This window comes from Panthera pardus, unplaced genomic scaffold (assembly GCF_024362965.1).
Source record: "Panthera pardus isolate Hobbes unplaced genomic scaffold, ASM2436296v1 HiC_scaffold_24, whole genome shotgun sequence".
NCBI lineage: Eukaryota > Metazoa > Chordata > Mammalia > Carnivora > Felidae > Panthera > Panthera pardus.
Window position 1 is genome coordinate 15,023,829 of NW_026526810.1, and position 15,211 is coordinate 15,039,039.

The window sequence follows — 15,211 nt, forward strand, 5'->3', positions numbered from 1 at the left end:
ATTTTGTATTGGATGCATTGTGATAGTTTCTTTTTCTTTTTTGAGGGAGGTGGGAGGAAGAATTGGTCTATTTCTTCTAAACTTTCAAACTTACATGAATTGAGTTCTTTGTAATATACTATCTTATTATCTATTGGTTGTCTGAAGGATCTTTTCATATCCTGTTTTATTCTTGATGTTTGTCTTCTTTCTTTTCTTTGTTGGTCTTGCTAAGTGTATGTTACTTTTATTGATCTTTCAAAAAAATTATCTCTTTGTTTCATTGATTTTCTCTGTTTTAAAATGTATTGGTTTCTGCTCTTTATTTTTTTATTATCTTTGCTTTGGGTGTTTTTTCTCTTCTTTTGATAGATTCTTCAGGTGGTAATATAGATTATTAATTTGAGACTTCTCCTCTTTTCTCATGTATGCATTCAAATGCTATAAGTTTCTCTCTCAGCACTGCTTCATTTCTCTTCTACAAATTTTGATGTTATATTTTCATTTTCAATGTATTTTTTAAAATTTCTCTCGTATCTTCCTCTTTGACCCACTCATTATTTAGAAATATGTTTTGCAGGGGGTGCCTGGGTGGCTCAGTTGGTTGAGTGTCTGACTTCAGCTCAGGTCATGATCTCACACTCTGTGGGTTTGAGCCCCGTGTCAGGCCCTGTTCTGGTAGCTCTGTGCTGGCAGCTTGGGGCCTGGAGCCTGCTTTGGATTCTGTCTCTCTCTGCCTCTCTCTCTCTCTCTGTCCCACCCAACACTCACACTCTCTTTCTGTCTCTCTCAAAAATAAATAAACATTACAAAATTGAAAAAAAAAGAAATATGTTTTTCAGCATTTTAGCCTTTGAATAATTTCTTATTGTCCTACTATTATAGATTTCTAGTTTAATTTCATTGTTGTTGGAGAACACACACTTTGTATGATTTCAATTATATTAAAATTTTTAAGGTTTGTTTATGGACCAGAATATGATTTATCTTGGTATACATTCAATGGACACTTGAAAAGAGAGTATTCTGCTATTGTTGGTTGAAGTGTTATATAAATGTTGATTAAAGCCTGTTCATAGGTATTGTTGTTAAGTTCTTCTGTAAGCTTGCTGATTTTTTTTCTGCTTGTTCTTTCAAGTACTGAGAGAAGTATGGAGAGCTCCAACTATAATAGTGGGTGTTTCTGTTTCTCCTCTGATTTTTTTTTTTTCAGTTTTTTTCTTCTATGTGTTTTGCAGTTCTGTTGTTTTGTGCACACACATATAGGATTGCTATGTCTTCTTGGTGAATTTACTTTTTTATCATTATGTAATGCCCTTATCTGTCTCTAACAATTTTCTTTGCCCTGAAGGCTATTTTATCTGACACTAATGTAGCCAGTTCTGATATATCTGGATAAGGTTTACGTGCTATTTATTTTTCTTTCTTTTTACTTTCAACTTTCCTGTATTGTTATTTTGATGTAAGTTTCTTGTAGACAGCATAGTTAGGTCACTTTTTTAAATCTACTTTGCCAGTCTCTGTCTTTAAATTGCTGTATTTAGGCTGTTTACATTTAATATAATTAATGATATGTTAGTGCCTAAGTCTGTCACTTTGTTTTTGTTTTCTGTTTCTCTCTTTTTTTCATTTTTCTGTTTTGTTTTACCGACTTTCTATAGGTTATTTAAACGTTTTCTTGGAATTTCATCTTGATTTATCAAAAGTGTTTTTTTGTTGTTGTTTGTTTTGTTTTGTTTTGATAGAGGTAGACAGCACAAGAGCAGGGAAGAGGGGTGGGGGGGGGCAGAGGGAGAATCCCAAGCAGGCTCCCTGCTCATTATGGAGACTGTTGCAGGACTTGATGCCATGACCCTGGGATCATGACCTGAGCCAAAATGCAGAGTCATGTGCTCAACTGATGGAGCCACCCAGGCACCCCATATCAATAGTATTTTTGAGCAAAATCATTTGTATAAATTTCTAGTGGGTGTCTAGGATTATGTTATGTAGAAATAGCTTATTGGTTACTGACGTGGTCATTTTACCTGCTTCAGTACAGCATAGAAGTCTTACCTCTGTTTGCATCCTTTACCATCGCTTGTTTATAATATAATCATCTCAAAGAATGAAATATGGCCTTTTGTAGCAACATGGATGGAACTGGAGAGTGTGATGCTAAGTGAAATAAGCCATACAGAGAAAGACAAATACCATATGTTTTCACTCTTATGTGGATCCTGAGAAACTTAACAGAAACCCATGGGGGAGGGGAAGGAAAAAAAAAAAAAGAGGTTAGAGTGGGAGAGAGCCAAAGCATAAGAGATTGTTAAAAACTGAGAACAAACTGAGGGTTGATGGGGGGTGGGAGGGAGGGGAGGGTGGGTGATGGGTATTGAGGAGGGCACCTTTTGGGATGAGCACTGGGTGTTGTATGGAAACCAATTTGACAATAAACTTCATATATTGAAAAAATATATATATAAATTTTTAAAAATGAAAAAAAAATAAATAAAATAAATTGACTAGTGTAAAAAAATAATATAATCATCTCTACTATTTCTTCTTCATACATTTAGAGCCATCTCAGACAATTGTATAATTTTTGTTTCAACCATTAAACACAATGTAGAAAACTTAACAGGAGAAATAAAGCTGTATTGTATTACTTGCTCTGTTTTTTTCTCCTTTATGTCCAAGTTTTCTTCTTTCAGTGTCTCCTTTGTTTAATGAACTTTATTTATCCATTCATTTAAGGTAGGATAATAGGCAACAAATTCTTTTAGTTGCTTTCATCTGAAAATGTCTTGAGTTCTCCTTTATTCCTGACCAATATATTTCACTTGATATGGGATTCTGAATTCACCTTTATTTTAACATATCAAAGTGTTATGCCACTTCCTTCTCGTCAGTATGGTTTAGGGTAAATAATACACTATCATTTAAATTACTTTTGCCCTATAGGTAAGTTATTGTTTTTATCTTGCTGTTTTTAAAGTTTTTTTATTGTCTTTAGTTTTTGATTATGATGTATCTTGGTGGAGATTTCTTTAGATTTACCTTGTTTGGAGTTTACTCACTTCTTGAATCTATAGATTTGTTTCTTTTGTCAAATTTAGGAAGTGTCCGACATTATTTCTTCATGTGCTTTTTCAGTTACACCTTCTTTTTGATTCACGACTCCAGTAGTACAATTATTATATCTTTGTTGTAGTCCCATAGGTCCCTGAGGCTTTATGTTTTCTTTTTCTTAGTTTAATTTTTCTCTTTTTTTTTTTTTTTTCAAATTGGGTAATTTCCATTGGTCTATCCTCCAGTTCATTCATTCTTCAATCATTCTGGTGTTGAGCCTATCCATTTATTTAGGTTATTTTATTTTTAAGCTCTGAAGTTCTTATGATTCTTACTTACATCTTCCATCTCTTTGCTGAGAATATCTTTTCATTTATTACTGTCATGTTTGTAATTGATCATTGAAGTACTTTTATGATGTTTGCTTTAAAATTTTTAGCAGATAATTCTGACATATTTTGCTTGTCATCTTGTTGTTGGCAACATTTGATTGCCTTTTTAAATTCACTTTGAGATCTTCCTGGTCCTTTGTATGATAAGCGGTTTTCAATAGGAACCTAGACAATTTGTTATTATGTTGTGAGACTCTGGGTCTTATTTAAACTTTCTAGCTACCTGGCTTTCTCTGACACCATTCTAGCAGAGGAAGAAGGGGCATTGTCTAACTGCTAGGTGAGGGTGGAAGTTGAGATTTCCTGCTTGGCTTCTGTTGACATGAGGGGAGGCAAAAAGGATAAACTCCTCCTTACTCCTGGACAGATACGGAGTTCCTACTCTGCCCCCCCACCCCCACCCCGGCTTACTGACTAGTGGAAATGAAACTCATGGCTTCCAAATTATCTTTATGGGATGTAAGAATCAAAAATAAAACCCAGGAAAGTCACTGCAGTATTGTTCCATGGGTACTAAAGCTTATAGGCAGTCTACTTTCTCCTGTATACTTTTAAGAGTTTTCTTGTGTTTACTTTACATGTAATATCCAGAATTTTTAGTTGCTTTTAGTTTTATTTAGTGGTAATAATGGGAACAAGTATATCTATTCCATCTTTCTGGAACTTAAGCATTTTTATTGCTCTTGCTATAAGCATTTAAAAATTCTATAATAAGTCAAAATATATACTATCAAAAAATCAGATAAAAATCATAACTCCTGTAGTTTTGTATATGTAAGGTCAGTATCACATCCTGCATATATTTTATTTGGAGAGGTCAAGTAATTCTTAGTAAAGCAGGTTGGATGTAAAGAAAGATTTAAGAGATCAGTTCAATATTGAAATGATCAGATCATATTCATGACTAAACAGGGAGCGAGAAATATGAGGATCACAGAATAGAATTTAAACAATGGAAAATGTTATAAGTACAATTTATAGGGTGCTTTTCTCCCATTTTATATTTTAATGTGTTTTTCATATGATTACATTCTTTTTTTTTAACTTTTTAAAAATTTATTTATTTTGAGAGAGAGAGCACGCCCACATGTGTGTGAGCAGGAAAGGGTCAGAGAAGGAAGAGAGAGAGAATTCCAAGCAGCTCTGCACTAACAGTGGGGAGCCCTGAAGTGGGGCTCAATCCCAGGAACCATGAGATCATGACCTAAACCAAGATCAAGAGTCCAGTGCTCAACTGACTGAGCCACCCAGGCACCCTGATTACATTCTTTTAAAAACATTTTAATAATTAATTACATATTCTTCCCTTTTATGGATGTGCTGCAATTTATTATGGGCATTTAACTTGTTTATAATATTGTTGGCACTATCCATTACATAATCAATACCTTTGGACTTACTTGTTTATTATGATTCCCAGCTATTTCTTTAAGGTTATTTCTTAGATGTGGAATTAGCCCAAAAAGTTAATAGTTTTGTTTTTTTAAATCTTTTGACATAAAGGCAAATTTAAAGGTTTCTTTGAAGAAAGTACATAACAGTTTACAAACTGACTCACAGTGCTGGAAACTGCCAGTTTCACTATACTGTCATCAGCTTTTACATCTCATCATTTTAAAATACTTAAAAGGAGATTTGGTTTATTTTATATACATACACCTTTGCATTAGTACAGATTTAAGAAAATGGTCTACAGTTGTGGAAACCAATAATTCTTTCTTTCTCAGGATCATATCTTACTATCTACAGTGAAAAATCCATGAGCCCACACCCAGAGGAGGACGAGTCCAGGATGTGAACATGTAGCAATATTTCAAAGTTTTGTGCACTATTTATAAATTTGATGTTAGAATTAATCCAATACAATGGGAGAAAACAAGCATATTCAATGGCAACCTGCCACTTGTTTCCCCATTTGTATATTTTGGGAAGCCTCATTTTACCCCTCAGCCAAAACAGCAATGCATATTCATAATGTTTGTGATTTTATTCTTTCCCTCTTTATTTGTGAGTTTATTGGGCAAGATTTTCTGTCTTATTAGTGTGTTTATTCAGTTTTCAAAAGCAGAAAGAGAAGGTGTGTACTAATTATCTTAACCATCATTCCCCTAGGCCTTTCTGATGGAGTTGACCACCATCAGAGACTGTAGAAACACAGGAGAACAGAGGAGTGCCTTTAAACTCCTGGTAAAACAATTCCGGTTGCATCTTGGGAAGGTCCTTCTGGGGGCAGAGGAGGAAGTGAGTGTTGAGTCATGTGGTTGGTCAGGGGAGGGTAAGATGTGTCTTTGTGAACTAGGAAGACTATAGAGAACTTTCAGAAGTTACTGAAAGTTCTTAAGAAATGTCAAAGGGGCACTTCCCTGGGGATCTCTTCTTATTTTATAACCTAATCCTTTTTAATAATTTGTCTATGAAATCTAAGTTAGGGTAAATGCATTCCCTTGTTATATTGAAGAGAAACCAATTGTTGTTCTAGATTACAATGAGTACAAAATAGGTGCAAGTTTATTCTGATCTACAGGTTAAGGCATGATTGTAGATAGAGGTGAGGAGGTGGGAAATTGTGGAATAGAGATTCAGCTGTAATTGTAGATTCAAACTCAAGCATCCCCTGCACTGAGCATTTTCTATCTAGCTAATTCAGGGTTTATAATGAAAAAAATTTCCCTGACATATTAAGTGGCTTACACATAACAAAAGGTCATTTATTAAGGAAGGGCACACTTTGGAACTTCATGCAAACTATTTAATCACTGGAATTACAAAAAAGTTCCAAAGTCATTCTGTTCCTGATTTTGTGATAGGAACATTTTTCTTGGTAATTGGTATAGTGTGCTTTATGGCATGAATCACTTCATTGTACTTCCCAGAAGAAGAAATGAGGTCTGTGAATAGTCTGAATTTGGCTTATTTAGCTCCTCATTGTTCCTTATAGAATAGGACATCTGAATATGCTGTGTATTAGGAGAAATGGACTTTTGGGCTGGGGAAGAGGTATAGAATTTCCTTTCTTAGTGTTAGAACTCTGCAGTGATTAGTTAGAATGAATTGCCAAGTTATTTCTGGGCACTGGTAATTTATTAGCTTTCTACATACAAGTCTGTAAGAAAAGGATTAGAGCCTAAAGATCTGTAGAGGACTCATTATTTATAGATTGTATAGGATCCTATAGTTCCATTGTAAACCACAAGTTCTTCGAGACTTCTCAAAATCCTTGTGGTAACAGTGTGAACCAGGAATCTGTGAGAGAGCACTGTAGTGCTTTCTCTTCATTGATGTACATCTTTTGAGTAGTACTCTTTAGCCCTCAGGTTTCCACGGTGACCCTGATAAAATTTGAAATGTGGCTCATGAGCAAATGGCTAAGAAAGAATTCTTGAGACATTTTTGGTGCTAAAAGGTGGTTTTATTATAGCACAGGGACAGGACCTGTGGGCAGAAAGAGCTGCACTGGAATTGTGAGGAGTGACTGATTATATACTTTTAAGTTTGTGGAGGGAGAGCCAATAGAGATAAAGTAAGTTTCCAAGGAATTTTGAAGCAAGGCTTTGAATACCTTAAGGGGTAGCTGCTGTTAAGATAAAGACTTTTAGTCTTTAATAAAACAAAATCATTAAGGCACTAAGGCAGCCATGAGTTCCTTGAGGAAGGTCATGCTCTGTATGCCTCAGGTGTCTATCAGTGGGCTGCAAGCTGTAGGGAGATTTAATTTAAGCTACATTTCTCTTGCCTTTGTTTCCCTCATCAACTCCAGCCCAGTTTCCTTAAAGGGTGGAACCTCAAATGCAAAGTCCTCTGCTACTGTGTTCCTAGGCTCAGAGTTGGCACTGGGGGCTGCCTCAGTAGCAACATTAATGAGAACATTAAAAACTCAGAACAGGCGGGTTGGGCCACCTTTAGGTCAGGGTGGGGCCTGTGGAGCCTCTATAGAGGGTAAAGTGTTGCCATATAATGCTCAGTGCTCCTGCTACTCCCTCAGGTATCTATATGGCAGAGAGTAGGAACTTAATAAAAGTGCATCACCAGGACTGGGCATTTAGTCCCATAATTAGCTTGAAGAGGAAGACATTTTGAGTCAACTGCTGTGGGAGGGACCTGCTACTTCAATGGTGTTCACTCCCCCATGCTCATGTGTCAGGGACCCACTGTACAGACTGTACCCACCCCTGCTCTCAGATACCACCTGACCTCTGACTCCTCTGAAGGGGTCTCGGAGTAGATATCGGCTTCTCTTTTTACAGAAGCCCCCACTATCTTGCCTCTCTCTTACTAGATCTTTGCTTGCTTTAAATGTCCATCTTTTCTGTTCCTGTTGTATTTTGTTGAAATCTTTAGAAGAGGGAAGTATTCCCATTTTGCTTCTTATAATCCTTTTTTTATTTAAAACATTTTTTAATGTTTATTTATTTTTGAGAGAGAGAGACACACACAGAGCATGAGCAGGGGAGGGGTAGAGAAAGAGGGAGACACAGAATCTGAAGCACACTCCAGGATCTGAACTGTCAGCACAGAGACTGACGTGGGGCTCGAACTCCTGAACCATGAGATCATGACCTGAGCTGAAATCAGACGCCTAACCAAGCCACACAGGCGTGCCTTTATAATCCTTGATTGAGGTGTGCAGGGTAACATGCTACTGGGGAATGGGTGACAAGGATTCTCAACTTCTTTTCCTGAGTTGCAGTTGTTTATTTCTCTGACATCACCACAATGAAATTCATTGTTTTTGTAATTCCTATAGTTTAGCAACATATTCCTATAGGTTATTCCCAATTAGCCTTCTCTGCTTGAATGAGTTTAAGAATATCTGCAAACTTAGAAATTTCTCTGCCTTTCAGATAATGTATAAAAATCTCCATGTTGATTCTGGAAGGAACTCCCATGTAGGCTCTTTGCCCCCACTTGTTTTTCGAACATTGGAGTGAATGATGTTGAGATGGATTAGAGAAGTCTCTGCTACTTTTCATTCTTTATCTTTCATTATCTGTAAAAATAACATTTTACACCATAGTCCATCAGTTATGAGATGTTTATTTTTTTCACGTTTTAACATTTTTGGAAAATATATATGTCTTACAGTTGAGTGGCGTTTGAAATTTGATGTCAGAGCCTTGTTGTGATCCTTGCTTTGTCTCTTTTGGATTATTTTTTTCTTATCTTTTAGTTGCCTTTTGGTTTTTCTGTCACAAGCTAGAAATGACCTTTAAGGTAATAGGAATTGAAGTAAATACACCTTTAGCATGAGAATTTATGTTTGTTTGACTACGGTTACACTTTACTGTTTGCTGTAGCTGTACATTCTTCTAGTGTCCATATTTTTGTCTCCCCTCCCCGAACCTTGGCCTTCCCTTGGCACTCCTGGGCAGAGAGTCTGTAACTCTTTCAGTTGTACCCACTGGTGTCCTACTGGAGCCTTCTGGTGTGGTGAAAAGGTGGGGAGAGGAAGCATTCTGTAATCTTATGATAAAATCTCAGTCTTTTGGTAGGCCTGTGCTCCTGGGCTTGAACTTCTCAGGTATTTCCTGGTGATACAGTTCTTCCCTCTCCCACTCTGGTGAGACAGAAAGACTACAGGGTATGATGTGGGCAGGATGTCCTCTTCCCAGCAGGAATAAACCTCTCACAAAGTCTGGAGGATAGGCCTGTGCTGAGAAGGTGCTGGATGGCCTATTTCCCTAAAGTTGCTCCTTCCCTCCCCATGTCAGAGTTTCAAGATGATTTTTCTTGCATAGTTTTCATGAGAACTTGGTTGACGCGGGGGGCTCCTGGAGATAAAATCCATGAAAGTGTAGGGGTGTCCATAGGATTGTGGCCTGTGTCACGTGGATGAATGAGGTGTGGGGGTTTGGTTCAGCTCCCCTCTACCTGTGGAATCAAAGTTTGTCCTCAGTACCAACAAGGCACTGCTCAAACTCTCTGTGAACATAAGTAGTCACCATTCACATTCACTCTGTGACTGTAAGTAGTCACAGAGCTCTGCCAGCATCAACTTGTGCACTCACAATGTGCTTTTTACGTCCCTCTTGAATTTTTTGTTTTGGGGGATTTCTTGTGCTTTTTTTTATGAGCTTAGATTTGTATTTTAAGAGATTTCAGAATTTCTAGGTGTTTTATGGCACAATGGTGTTAAGGTTATGGAGTCTACCATTTCACCAGGACCAGGAGTATGTCTTCTGTGCATTATCCCAGAACCCTTACTATTTCTCATGTGTCTGTTCTCCATTTCAGCTCTAGTCCTGTCTTCCTGTGTCACCTCCATCTCCGACCTCTTCTTTAATTGACTTAATCTCTTTGTGTTTTTCCTCTGCACAAACTGTGATTATCTCATGCCTTGCTTTCATGCCAATAACTCAATTTTTAGCTTGCTCTGTTTTGTCCCTTTCTGTGTCTAATTTACTAGCTATGTAATCATGTTGTTTTGGTTCTAAGTTTATTTATTTAACTCTGCAGTTTCCCTTTCATTTCATTTGGTTATTTAATGATCTTGTCTTTGAAATCATGTTTAATTTGATTCAAGGCTTTATTAAGTTATATTGTATAAAGAACTCATGGGAAGCATGTCCTTGTTTGGGCTTTTTTTTCCAGACTATATTTTATATTTTATTTGTGCCTATCTGCTTGCCTTCCTTTCTTCCTTGTATTTGCTATTTTAAAAAAAGTGTATCCATCCATTCATTCATATACTGCTATATTTTGTTTATGCAGCTGTCATTCCAGATTTTTTTTCAACTTGCCCAGGACTTACCCTCATGATATGTATACCCATAATTTTTAATAATCTGTATTATAATGGTGGCGAGCTATTTTTTATATCATTTTCCTTATTTTTGGTCTTATTTATTTTACCTTAATTCATTAAACCAATTAATCTACATTACTTGTAGAAATATTAGAAATGCCAAATAACTGGGCACTGGATGACTTGGTTAAGCGTCCAACTTAAATTTTTTTTTTAATATTTATTTTTAAGAGAGAGAGCATGAGCGGAGGAGGAACAGAGAGAGAGACACAGAATCCAAAGCAGGCTCCAGCCTCTGTGCTGTCAGCACAGAGCCCGACATGGGGCTTGAACCTACGAACTGTGAGATCATGACCTGAGCTGAAGTTGGATGCTTAACCAACTGAGCCACCCAGGTGCCCTAAGTGTCCAACTCTTGATTTCAACTCAGGTTATGATCTCACAGTTTGTGAGTTCAAGCCCTGCGTCAGGCTGTATACAGACAGTGTGGAGCCTGCTACAGATTCTCTGTCTACCTTTCTCTCTGCCTCTCTCCTGCTGGCACTTTCTTTCTCTCTCTCTCTGTCTCTGTCTCTGTCTCTCTCTCTGTCCTTCAAAAATAAATAAAAATTAAAAAGTTTAATAAAAATTGCACCTGGGTGGCTCAGTTGGCTGAGTGTTCAACTTTGGCTCAGGTCTTGCTCTTGTGGTCTGTGAGTTCAAGCCCTGCATCAGGCTCTGTGCTGACATCTCAGAGCCTGGAGCCTGCTTCGGATTCTGTGTTTCCCTCTCTCTCTGCCCCTCCCCTGCTCATATTCTCTCTCTCTCTCTCTCTCTCTCTCTCTCTCTCTCTCTCTCTCTCTCTCTCTTTCTCTCTCAAAAATAAGTAAACATTAAAAAATGTAATAAAAATGTCAAATAACAACAAAGAAAAATGTTACTGTTTTTACATCCTGCTCCTTCCTTTCACGTACATCATCCCCTTCCCTTCGGCCTTTTGAACACACCTTTGCACCAGTTCCACATGGAGTGTTATGTTGGGATCCCTGTATCTATAGTTCATGTCTTTAGAGGACCCCAATTGTGATAAGATGTGCCAGGACCAGTTCCTGCTTTTCATTGGAAAAGCCTGGTGTTGAAGCTGCACACATTTCTGTAATTTCTCAGGCATTTGTGGGGTCTGGCAGTGGGTGCAGTTGTTTACTCTTAGTCCTGTAGGAGATAATGTGTTATGTGTGTTGCATTTGTTGTAAACAGTGAAGGCAATGCTTGGACACTAATTCAGTTACAATGATGGTTTAAGTGTAAAAGGGAAATTTATTGTGTCTGTTCAAGGAGAGTTGAGATAAATCTTCATTCTGGGGTCACTGAGTGCATCTGGAGCCCTTCTGCCTCTCCTGCACTCCATAATCTTCTTCCCACGCTCCTGCTTCCTCCTTCCACCACCCCCTCCACCTCTCAGCTCTTCTAACTCAAGGTGCTGTGTCTTTGTTAGGTTTCACTCTTACAATCCCCTTTCACAGCTTTGTTCCTCCAGATTTGGGTCTTCTGGGGGAGATAAGGAGGCCCTTCCTTTTACAGAAGTGGAAAGAAGACCTTTTAGTCCCAGTTAAAAGTACACTTGAAACTCCATGCCTCCCTTGGGGAACCTGGGCAATGCTGGGTATGGGGTCCACCCAGCGGGAACCAAATGGCTACACCGTCAGGGTGGGTCACTTCCCTAGAATATCCCTCTCATACCTTCACACACAAACAGCTGGAGTGGCTCAGTGATGGGCCCTAGTCCCTTCAATATTGCACTGGGCAGTGGGTTTTATGGGGGAAAGAAAATCAGTTACCATAGGTGCAAGGACCTAAGTGCCTGAGACACGCTTGTCACTAGTTCACCTGGCATGCATACTTCCCAAAGGAGTCAGCCTGATGGGGTCAGTTTTGTACCCTTCATTATGATGTGTCTTACCTGGGATTAAGTCAGTAAAGAATTACACACTGACCTATTGGGAGGAAAAAAATGTGTATCTGTTATATACTCTGGCATGATTTTAGAGATTTCCTCAAGTCTTTTTCTGAATTGCTCCTGAAAACAGTGTTCTAGAGACATGTAGGATTAACTTTGGTAGCTAAAAATAGAATAAAAGGGTCCTAAATCACTTTGGGGAGTTCTAGAGACAATTTTCCAAGGACTATAGCCTGTCTCTGTGGAGTTCTTTGGAGCAGTATTTACGGTATCACGCTCTTCAGAGTGCTGTGTTTTAAAGGGACAGAGCACACACATTTCCTTTATTTGTTAGTACTTAAAAATACTGCTAGAAATAAGTGTATATCTCTAAACAGGTAAGTGATGATTAAGGGGTTCCAGAACCTGGGTAGGAAAATAGTGAGATTCCTTGGCCAAGCCTGCTGTGAGGCTGGGTAGCTGGTGGAGGGACGTTAGATCCAATGCTTGAAGGAAACTGTGTTGCATACATTCTTTTTGAAAAGATTCATATCTGAACATGCATACATCACAGAATAATCCTTAACCCATTAAGAAAATTAAGTGTTGAGAGGTGCCTGGGTGGCTTAGTCGGTTGAATGTCCTACTCTTGATTTTTGGCTCAGGTCATGATCTGACAGTTTGTGAGATCAAGCCCCGAATTGGGCTCGTCACTGACAGTGTGGAGCCTGCTTAGTATTCTCACTCTCCCTCATTTTCTGCCTCTCTCTCTCAAAATAAATAAACTTACAAAAATTAAATGCTGACATTGAGACATTAACCTCATAGGCCCAGATTTCAGTGAGAATAAAACTAATGTAATGATACACCACACTGAAAGGTAGGCAGTTGGAGGTAGAGAGATGTTACCTATTTGGGCCAAACTTTCTAAGCCTCTCCAGTACCTTTGTGTTGGAAGAACTTATTTCTGATAATTGAAAGTTGGAAAGTTTTCCTATGTTTTCGTCACTTTTGGTGTGGTACTCATTTAATCCTTGCAACTTGCTGGAGATGTGGCAATCAGTTTCCTATTTTTTGTTTTTATTTATTTATTTATTCATTTATTTATTTACAGAGACAGAGAGAGAGAGAGCCAACACAAACTGGGGAGGGGCAGAGAGAGGGAATCTGCTAGCACAGAGCCCAGTGCAGGGCTCAGTCTTGTGAACTGCAACATCATGACCTGAGCCGAAACCAAGAGTTCTATGTTTAAGCCAACTGAGCTACCCAGGTGCCCCTCAGTTTCCTATTTTTACATATAGGAAACCGAGTCTCAGAAAAGCTCAATGACTACTCCAAGTCTACACAGCTTGATGGTGACCCAACCAGGTCTGCTTGTGATAGATACCTAGATTTTTGATTTGCACTCCCAAGACAAAGATCATGAGCAACCCCAAATGAAAACAAAGATGGAATAGGGGTCTGCACCCTGAGAGGGCCAGGTCTTTAGGTACAAGAAACAGGGTGTCTTACGAATGCCTAGCCCTATACCAGTGGCTCTCAAACTTTTAAGCTTCAGAACCCCTTTGCTCTCATAAAAGCTATTGAGAATTCCCCCCATTTTTATGTGGATTATATCTATCAATATTTACCATGTTAGAAATGAAAACTAAGAAAATGTTTCAAGTTCATTAACTCATTTTTAAATTGTAATGAACAATTACAAATTGTTAACGTAACTAATATTTTGTGGAAATTAACCATTTTTCCCAAGCAAAACAATTTTACTGAGAATGGTGGCATTGTTTTATATTTTGTAAATCTCCTAAATACCAAGATTAATAGAAGACAGCTGGATTCTCTTATCTGCCTCTGCATTCAGTCTGCTGCTGACATCATGTGCCATATGGTCTCTGCAAAGCTCTCCCCACTGCTCATGAGGAAATGAGGGGGAAACAGCCTAAAAACTTCTAATGATTATGGAAAAAGTTTTGACTTCACTGATCCTCTAAAGCATCTCAGAACCTCAGAGGTTTCCATACAGTAATTGAGAATTTCTCTGCTATACAGATACCAAAGGGGACCATTTTTTTATTAGCATCACCAAGGTGCTCACTGTTGTGATATTCGGAGGAGTCTCATGGTGCCTCAAATACAGGTGTTGAGATAAACAGGTAAAGATAAGGGGTTGGATCTCAGATTCTACACTGAGCTGTGTGACCTAGGGCTAGGAACTTACTTTGTTTACAGATGCTATCTTTATTCACCCCTTCTCTCTTGATTATAAAGGTTATATATGCTCACTGCAAAACATTGGAGCAGAACGGAGACATATTAGGTTAAATTTGGGAGCCTTCCCATTATCTCAATTGGTAAATGAGAATAATAATAGTACTGATTTTCCTGGGTTGTTGTCACAAGACTGATATAGTTTAAAAAAAGTGTGTGTGTGTGTGTGTGTGTGCACGTGCATGCACACATCCACGCATGACATTTGCAAGAATCCAAATGTCTACTGAAGGTTTAGCTATGTTTTTTTTTTTCAAAAAAAAAAATTAATGTTTATTTTTGAGAAAGAGAGAAAGAACGAGCACTAGCTGGGGAAGGGCAGAGAGAGAGGGAGACACAGAATCTGAAGCAGATTCCAGGCTCCAAGCTGTCAGTACAGAGCCTGACATGGGGCTTAAACTCATGAACTGCAAGATCATGACCTGAGGCAAAGTCAGATGCTCAACTGACTGAGCCACCCAGGTACCCTAGCTATGTAATTACTGATATTCTTTGTGGTGAAAATCATGTGCTTGTTCATCTTTTGCCCATTTTTCTCTTGGATTGTCTGCCTTTTTCTTATTGATATGTAGGAGTTTATTTCTTATTCTGGGTATGAGTTTTTTGTCAGACCTACGATCTCGCTGACTTAGGGGAAGTCACGGACTCTCGGTTTATTATTCTGTAAAACTAGGGCAAAAATATGGTTGGTGTAAAATTAAATTTGATAAAAGAAGTAATCCTTGCTATAAACTACAAAGACTACATGAATAGGAATTTATGTTATCCAGCAATTTTCTCTGCAAACAAGAACTTAGACAAAGTGAGATGTATTGTTATCTCCTTTTCTCAGTGTCTACACAAAAGCAAAAAGAAAGTGTTGGG

At 38.1% G+C, this 15,211-nt stretch overlaps 1 protein-coding gene across 1 annotated transcript in view; it reads left to right on the forward strand.

Moving 5' to 3' along the window:
* CHRNA7 (cholinergic receptor nicotinic alpha 7 subunit) overlaps window positions 1-15,211 on the forward strand; it is a 112,978-nt gene that overhangs the window by 28,593 nt on the left and 69,174 nt on the right. The gene's annotated exons all lie outside the window — the stretch shown is intronic.